This window comes from Odontesthes bonariensis, chromosome 21, assembly GCF_027942865.1.
Source record: "Odontesthes bonariensis isolate fOdoBon6 chromosome 21, fOdoBon6.hap1, whole genome shotgun sequence".
Lineage (NCBI taxonomy): Eukaryota > Metazoa > Chordata > Actinopteri > Atheriniformes > Atherinopsidae > Odontesthes > Odontesthes bonariensis.
The window spans coordinates 14908895-14917277 of record NC_134526.1 but is presented as its reverse complement, the minus strand read 5'-3'; positions in this window follow the sequence as shown (position 1 = coordinate 14917277).

The window sequence follows — 8383 nt, the reverse complement described above, 5'->3', positions numbered from 1 at the left end:
CACTCTCATTGGTGCATGTGGCTGTAACAGCAACCACAGTAGCTTCCAGTAGGGAAAAAAAAATTTAATAGTTACAATAGGTACATGAGTCAGTCAACCGCTGTTGACATTTGAGTGTGATATGATCAAACTGCACACACCTATGTTGTATAGCAGTACTGTTTACAGGCAGAAATAGTGATAGCAAACATGCCTATTTTTTTAGGTGACAAATACAGCTTAATCTGTAAACCAGCTCATTGTTTTTTGCTTTCATTTTTCTTTTATTCGTATTATTTTGCTGTATGAAATATTTGAACATCTCACTGTGTATGTTATTGTTAGAATTCATATTCAAGAGCAACAGCTGTGTGTTGCATTGTTTTTCTGTCTCTGTCAGTGGCCTGGATGACCGTTCAGGTAGGTGAGCCAGAGTTCACCTGCCTGACTGAGGTTCAGTAGGTGAACAAAACCTCTCCGTCATCCTCAGTGTGTTGGCAGCAGACTCTGGACTTTGTGTTGTGGACAGTAAATCTCACGTAGTCCACGGGGTAAAAGAATGAGAAGTAATCTCAACATTTGCCTGTAATAAAAGTATTTGCCCTTCACAATCATAAAGAGCTACTGTGGGGTTTTGTTGGCGCTATAAATGTCAGAAGAGATGAGAGAGTGGGAGTGTGTAGCAACACCTTTTGTGTGCAATCCTCTGTGAGTCTGTTGTCTTCATGTGTGTGAACATATCTATCTCAGGGGCTGTTGCTTATGAATAGGTTATATCTTTCTTTGTTATCTCATTGCAATATTTTTTTCAGAACCTGTGCCCTCTTGTTTCCCCTTTGCCGTCAAAAGAGAAACTATGTACAGTAAATAGCATTAAGGGGCCAAACAGCCACAGGTGCACTGCTGTATCTCTTCCTAACAAGAAGTGCTCCATTCAGCCCTCATCAATCCACATAAAAAACACACATACTTTACCCCCCAGAACACATCATACAAACTCTGAAACCCACCACAACATACTTCTTAACTTACCCACTTCCCTTTGCCCTCAGATCCTTTGGAGCTCCTCCACTTCAGTCTAGCCAGGACCGCCATGCTTCCTCTCAAGCATTCACCCAATCAGTGATCCAAAACCAGGAACTTTATGCAGAATCCGAACTTTTGACAAAATAAACACAAGATAATCTTGATGTTGTTTTAGTTCTGTAAAACCTTAGGCTATTTGAGGCTTTGTTTTTGCTCAAACCAGCATAGTCCCGCTATATGGGTGCACAGTAATGGGCTGTGGATGTGCTGCAAATGGTAAAAAAAATGCTGCAAAGTAGCTGTAGCTTGCAGATATGCAGGCATACCCCCCGAAGAAAAAGGGGTGGTGTGTAAAATGATTTGCTTTATCTCATTAACCAATATTGTATTCACAATAGAACATAAAAAAACATATCAGATGTTAAAAGTGAGACATTTCACTATTAAAAGAAAATGAGATCTTGAATTTGATAGCAGCAGCAACGAAGGTTATTGCACAAAGCTAACCAGGAAGTGACCAAAGTCTTTTAGCAGAGTGCTGCACAGTTATTAGGCGTATGTCCCTTAGAAGTGAAAAAGCTGTTGTCATAATGGGCTTGAACTCGCGTCACAAACGCATGAAAGGTCTGTGCATTACTGGAGCATCCAGCCTCCCCTCCTACATTGTTAGCTGGCTTCTTTCAGGAAACTTTTGAGAATGACCTCAGCAATAAAGTGGAAACGTTCATATGAGTAATATCTCCCTAATGCCATTTCTAAGGAAGGTCGTTTACAGAACAATGAGTTATGAGTCATATTTACTGGTATGAACAAACAAGCTATACCACTTCATTAATAGGAGAACCTTTTATTATATTTACAGTATATTGTTAATGTGGCATAGATAATGCAGATAATATAAGTAGAAGTAGGTACACACCTGCCCAAAACAATGCTAAGGATAATGCAGACAGTTGTTTTTTTTTGTTCATACAATGAGTCATATGTGTCCTACACTGTTCAGCTTAATCTTTTTAAATATTTTTTTGTTGTATTTATTTTTTTGTAGGCATAACTAAGTGGCACATAATCAGCATTGGTCATGTTAAAAGTTTTCACTATTCCTTCTGTCGTCATCTCAGGATATTAATATTATCTTCACGTACAATTAGTGGTGACAGAAATGATAGAGACTTATGAGAATATGACGTGGAGCTCAGGGAGACCTATATCCCCCAGAACAGAAAAACTTTACATTTAGTTTTGTATCATGATGGTCCTGCGCTGAGGTAACAAAGTAGGTGTGTAAATCGTTCCATCATAGTAATAGCTGGTTGACTTATTTACTATAAAGATGATAAGCCTTGTGTTGTTATTTTATTAAGGGACTTGCAAATGAAAACAATTCAGCTATTTAAACACAAGTTTTTGTCCCTTACCTAAAGCCAACAGCCAGTCAGTCATATTTCACTGTGCTTGCCTGGAGGGAAAATATATTAACCTGCCATGGCTGTCACGCTAGCTTACTGTTGAGTGAGTCAGCATCAGCCAGAGAAGTTGGACCTCAGCATACTGTTCTCACACATCAAAAGTCAAGTTAAATCGACTTTATACTCTGGGCCTCTGTAGCATTGCCAGTGCTGTTCAGAAGAATCTGCCAGAGGACAAAACATAAGCAAAATGTTTTGAAGTGTAACCTCATTTTGTTGGCAGGTGCCCTAAATAAATAATGACAGAGGAGGAGTTAAGGCTAATGATACTGGATTAGCCAGTCAGATAAATTGTTTATCGTTCCTTTGAAGTGGTTGATGGATATGTTACACATAAGTGTTTGTTCTTAGCACAGAGTTAAACACAAAAGGAATTGCCCTTTTAGATTTTGCACAACTGTAGTCACAACTTAAGGTAGCATCTGGTACATACAAAAAAAAGGAGGATCACATAAATAGTTACAGTCAGACCCTGAGGGTGGAACAGCTTTCTGATTTCTGACAGTGGTAAATCAAATAAGAAATGAGGGTAAATGAAGTCCTTTGTTGCTTAATTAAATGCTAAACTGTTTTCAGCATTCACTGTTGATGATGATTATGACTCAACTTCTTTTTGAAATGCAACATTATTATTAGATTTTATCATATAACTATTAAATGAGCCAGAGGTAGACATGTTAATTACAAACTTTTTTCAGATATTTACTCTGATAATGGGAGCAAATTAACACACTAATCTACAAATTAGAGCAAACACTGACCTTAACGTTTATATGTCTACATCTATGGTTTTGCATCAATATACCAAGACTTAAAAAAAAAATATGCTTTTTCATTGTTTTTCTTTTATTAGTGGTTTGTTGTTGATATTTTTACTCAATTCAAAGCTGCTGTTCTTTTCTCTGCCAAAGCGTGCCAAGAAGAAGCCTTTGTATTCCAGCTGAACCCTATCATTAACTGGCTCGGCTGTGGGAAGGGCAGTTCACAAACTGCTGTCTGACATAACCAAAGAGAAAGTGACACAGCTGCTGTGCCCTACGCCCCAGTCCCACCTGTTTACCTCTGCCAGTGTGACTGAATAACAATTTTTCTTTAAACGAAATGTCAAAGCAATTGAAAGCATGTCAAAACAAAGGTAACGAGGAGCTCTGCGCTTTAAAAAACCCCAAAAAACCCACAAAAAACTCGTAAAAACTTAAACAAACTTCCAACTTAAAAAAGGCATCATCAGAAATCACATATCATGGATGCATACTTAAATATTACACTATCAAATTGATTTAGGTCATGAAAAGGAGTTAGAAAAGTTATAAATTTACAGGATGACTTGTTTCACCATTATGTTACCACATTGTCTGTCCACAAACACACCTTGGAGAGTGAGGAAGGACAAGCAGCTCTTTCACAGCTCCAACCCAACTGTCACACCTTATATCCAGGGCATCTGCTGGCCTTAGAAACAAAGGCAATTGTTCCCGATGAGAGCATGGAGGGACAGAGATGAACTGAGTGTGAAACAATAGACACAGACAAATGGCAAAGGTTAAGTTACAGGAGGGTTGGAGGACTTTAAAGGTTTGTGTAAATTGAGTATTTGGATCTGAGGGTTTGCGCCTACAAATGTTTGAGACTGTAAGAAGTATCCCTTTATTCTTTCACATCAGTTGGTTCATATTCCCAATCAAACAGCCCCTTTGTCACAGTGTTTCGTCCGAGCACAGCCGAACAGTGCGCTGCATTGACGAGACGCAGACAGATTATCTTGTTTGAATAGCTTTTCCAGAGCAGCAGAGAGGCCAGTATAACAATAGGTAACTTGTTGTAGGCACAACAAATCTAATATTCATTTAACATAGCCTTGTTGTAGGCTACCGTGGGGGCTGCTCACGTTGGTACAGTAACTGTTTGTATTTGCATAATACACTTCACCTCAGCAGGGCTGCTAATTGGGCCGGTTGGACGGAGCCAAAAGCCTCTGATGAAAGAGAGCAGCAGGCGCAATTATTATAGGAGACAACAATGTAGGGATTGAAATAATTTCTTTTGTGGCTGAATTGGACAATTCTCTCCTCTCTAACACGGTGACTTTTCATGACACAAATGATGGAGGTGACTCAGCCAAACTTGAAGCATAGAATGTAGTCTTGCAGACCAACTGTTATCATGAGAATCTTGAAGTTTGACAGGAAAAAGGCAAACTGTTTGATAACCACGCATTCTGAATTTATCTGTGATTATCCTGTTCCAACTGTCAGTAACCCCCATGTTTCAGGTACTCTTTAGTATGTGTACAGACATGCAAAAGTTGCTGGGTTTTGTGTGTGTGAGACTCAGAATATGGAAAAAAATAAAAATAAAAATCTCTTTCTACGTATATGTTAATTATTAGTGAAGTCATTAATGCTACTAGACATGCACAAAGCTTTAGTTTTTCTCTGCTTAGACATGAAGGACACCCATGGTGTGTCAGAACCTGTCAGACCACCCCTCAGTTTCAGAGTTGGTGCTGGAGTACAGCTTGAAGGGTGTGCGTGACAGAGGTTGGCAGTGGTAACAGAGCTGGCATCCATAGACAGGATTTGGACTTGTTTTATTACCTTCCCCCAGAGTTCAACATCTGTTAGATCACAATCACTCACATGCACCAATAAATGTTTTGCATGTTATTCACACATAGATCTGTGTATTTGTTAAAGTTGTAAACCATCTAGGAGCAACAATGAATCTGCAAACTAAAAGCTGTAAGAAGTTATAATTGATTAAAAAAGTATGTTGGTTTTGGAAGTTATGAATTAGAGAACATGCTGGAAGAAGCCAACATATACCAATGACTAATCAAGTTAGACCTAAAAATACGATATATATTTTCAGTTGTATCTTACAAAAATGTCCTGCTTTTGCACATCGAGTTTCCTTTGGTATATAGGAACATCTGTTTTTTTTGTATTCTAAATAGAGGTTAAGAAAACGCTCGGGATGTGTGTCCATCCCCTCGAGGACATATCGGAACACGTGGTCACAGCATTATTTAAGAACAATATATCCTTACCCAGAACAATTAAGTCTAATGTCTTGATGCAGTTCAATGCAGTTTGATACAGTTCTTAACATTTGTTCATGCATTTGATTTTAATTAGTATCACGGGGGAAGGTTTAGCTGCCTTCAAATACATCCAGGGGAGATTGTGCCATGTAATTTTGTTACTTCATCATACAGAAAAGAAATTATTCAGTTGTTTTTGTGTGTGTGTAGTGTAGTGAAAGACAAATTAATCAATACATTTTTTTTGTGTCCCACCTTGATATGAACCTTCTGTCTTAATTCAGCCTCCTTGCTGAGAAAGTCAATATCATTTCACTCGTTCATGTTGTGTTGCAGCTTTTGTTTTGGGACTTTTGTATTGTGTTGACCCTTTTGGGTCACCGTAAAGAATAGTTCTTGTGCAAGTCCAACCAAACCAGACTTTTTAAATCCAGGTAAACATTTACATAAAAATTTAAAATTCTCAAAGCTGGATTATCACACCCAGATAATGTAGGTGGGAATGTAATTACTCTTGTATACAAATGCATTCAGCTCGACTCAAATTAACCCAGGTGGTCTGCAAATGCCACAGAGTTACTGTCCAGGAGACAACAATGGAACAGAAGAAAAAGAAAAAGATAGTAACAACAAAGGATTATCCAAAGGGGTATCTAAAGGGCTCATCTTTAGCAAAAAAAACAGTATCACATAAGTGTATATTAATACATCTGAATTCTCATTAAAGTTACTTTAATTTACATACTTTTTCAAGCTCTGTTATCAGATTGAAATTGTGACCGAAAAGCAGCCCATTAAGACTACATATCAACTCGTAGTCCCTTTAAGCATTTTCAGACTGTCACTCATCATCAGAAAGAAGTTGTTTTGTTGCATTTAGCAGAAATAGGATAACTTTGAAAGCATCTGCTCACTTGCTGTTTCTGCTGCTAAGGCTTGTTTTGCTATTTTGCTGCCATCTGTGATCCCTGAGACCGTTCAGACCCTTTATCACGTAGGAAGGGGTACTCGCTGCTACATGTGCAACCACATTAGATTGCTGCATTTTCCACTTTGCTTCACAAAAGGCAATTGCATTGGGATCAGAATGTGCTGATCATGGCTGGATTTTCTCTGATCCACAAGACTTGGGACTTGCAGTAATAGAGCGTGATCTGATCAAGACTGGCCGAGCTTATAAAATTTTTTATAATGAGTTCAATTTTAAAATTATTAATGAATCAAATATAATCCCACTTTCTAACTCTGTTCTGGGTACCTATAGCAGTAAGTGTACAGTGTAGTAGAGTCAAATAGAGAAGTGTTGTGTTTCTGATTACATTCTTGAGTCCTTTGAGCTCCAAAGAAACTCTCCTGTTGACGTGGATTCAGTAGATGCTTGTAGTCACGCAATGTAGATGTCTATGGTCTATATTTCTTTTTTTTTACTTTTTCTTTCTTTCTTTTTTTTTCTTTTTAACCCATCATGACAAAATAATGGCATTGCCGTTTCCAGGCTTGGCAACATTTCAAATAGTTACAACTGGTATAATTATTGGTTGAAATAAATAGCATGGAGCCACAGTGACCCAGAAGGTTCAAATTCAGTTACACAATAGAAAAGCTCAAAGTGTGTTAAGGTGCCATTAAATCCTGACTGTGGGTGAATTGCTGTTTCCAGGCAAGCAGAAAAAGAGCAGTGACTGTGGAGAAACTTCATAACCTCCTTGGGAAACAGGTGCTGAGTCAGTGGGGAGAGGAATGTCAGAAGAATGGAGAGGGAAGGGTAGCATGTCTGTCTGTATGTGGGTGAGAGAGAGTGCGTGAAGCGAATGTGCAATGTATGTGTGAGAGAGTGTGAGTAATAGTGAGTGGAAGCCAGCAAGCCGAGGAGAGAACAAGGGGAGGAGACTCTCTCGGGATTGCGTGCGGACATCAAATGTTTACCTGTAACAAAAAGAAAGGGGAAGGTGTAGAAGGCAGAAAAGGAGAGGAAAAAAAACGCCCGTGGTTTACAGGGGTGGGCGGGGACCCAAAGCCTGAAGCATGAGCTTCGCACGCAACTTAACAATACTACCTTTATGAAGACTGTATTGCATTAGTCAGTGAGCACACACACACACACACACACACACACACACACACCTTTTCGTAAGATATCACACACGAGCACACAAATACATACACCATGGAATTTAACCGGAATAAATGACTGAATGATGGAATTTCTAATGAAAAAAGGCTTTGTGATGTGTTGAAAATTAGATCAAAGACAGTCTGGCTATTTTTTGGCAACACATTATACACAAAATAACTGACCCCATCTGTGAAACAGCTGGAATTTCTGTTTGACAGAAGGGGTACTTGTGTCCATCCAAGCTCAGCCCAGAACTAAAACTTCTGAAAGCAGATGTTTCACATTCCCTCCTATGCCAAAATCTCCCCGTGGTTGCCCTCTTCATTTTTCATCATAACTGGCCCACAAATCAAGAAAATGAGAGTCAACGTTTGTTGTGGAAACCGCAGAGAGCCCGGGTAATTTACCAACAGACACTCTTTCTTTCTTTGTGGGTCTCTCTTGTATTATCTATCTCTCATCCACATTATCGTGGCTCTCAATCTCAAGGTTGCCTTATCTAAACTGAGAATAAAGAGTCTGGAAAAACCTGGGCTGCTGCAGGGCTGATAATGGATTGCTAAGAAAAGTTGTGTTTATTTTAAGAATATTGTGCTTTCTGTAATGGGCCGGTAACGCCTCTGAATCATCTTTCTCTGTGATTATCAAGCAATAATTTCTAGTTTTTAAATTTTATCTTTTCTTTTCCCTTTAGAGATCATGTCTTTTAAATCCTTTTTAATATTCATGGGCATGCAACATACAGTATAC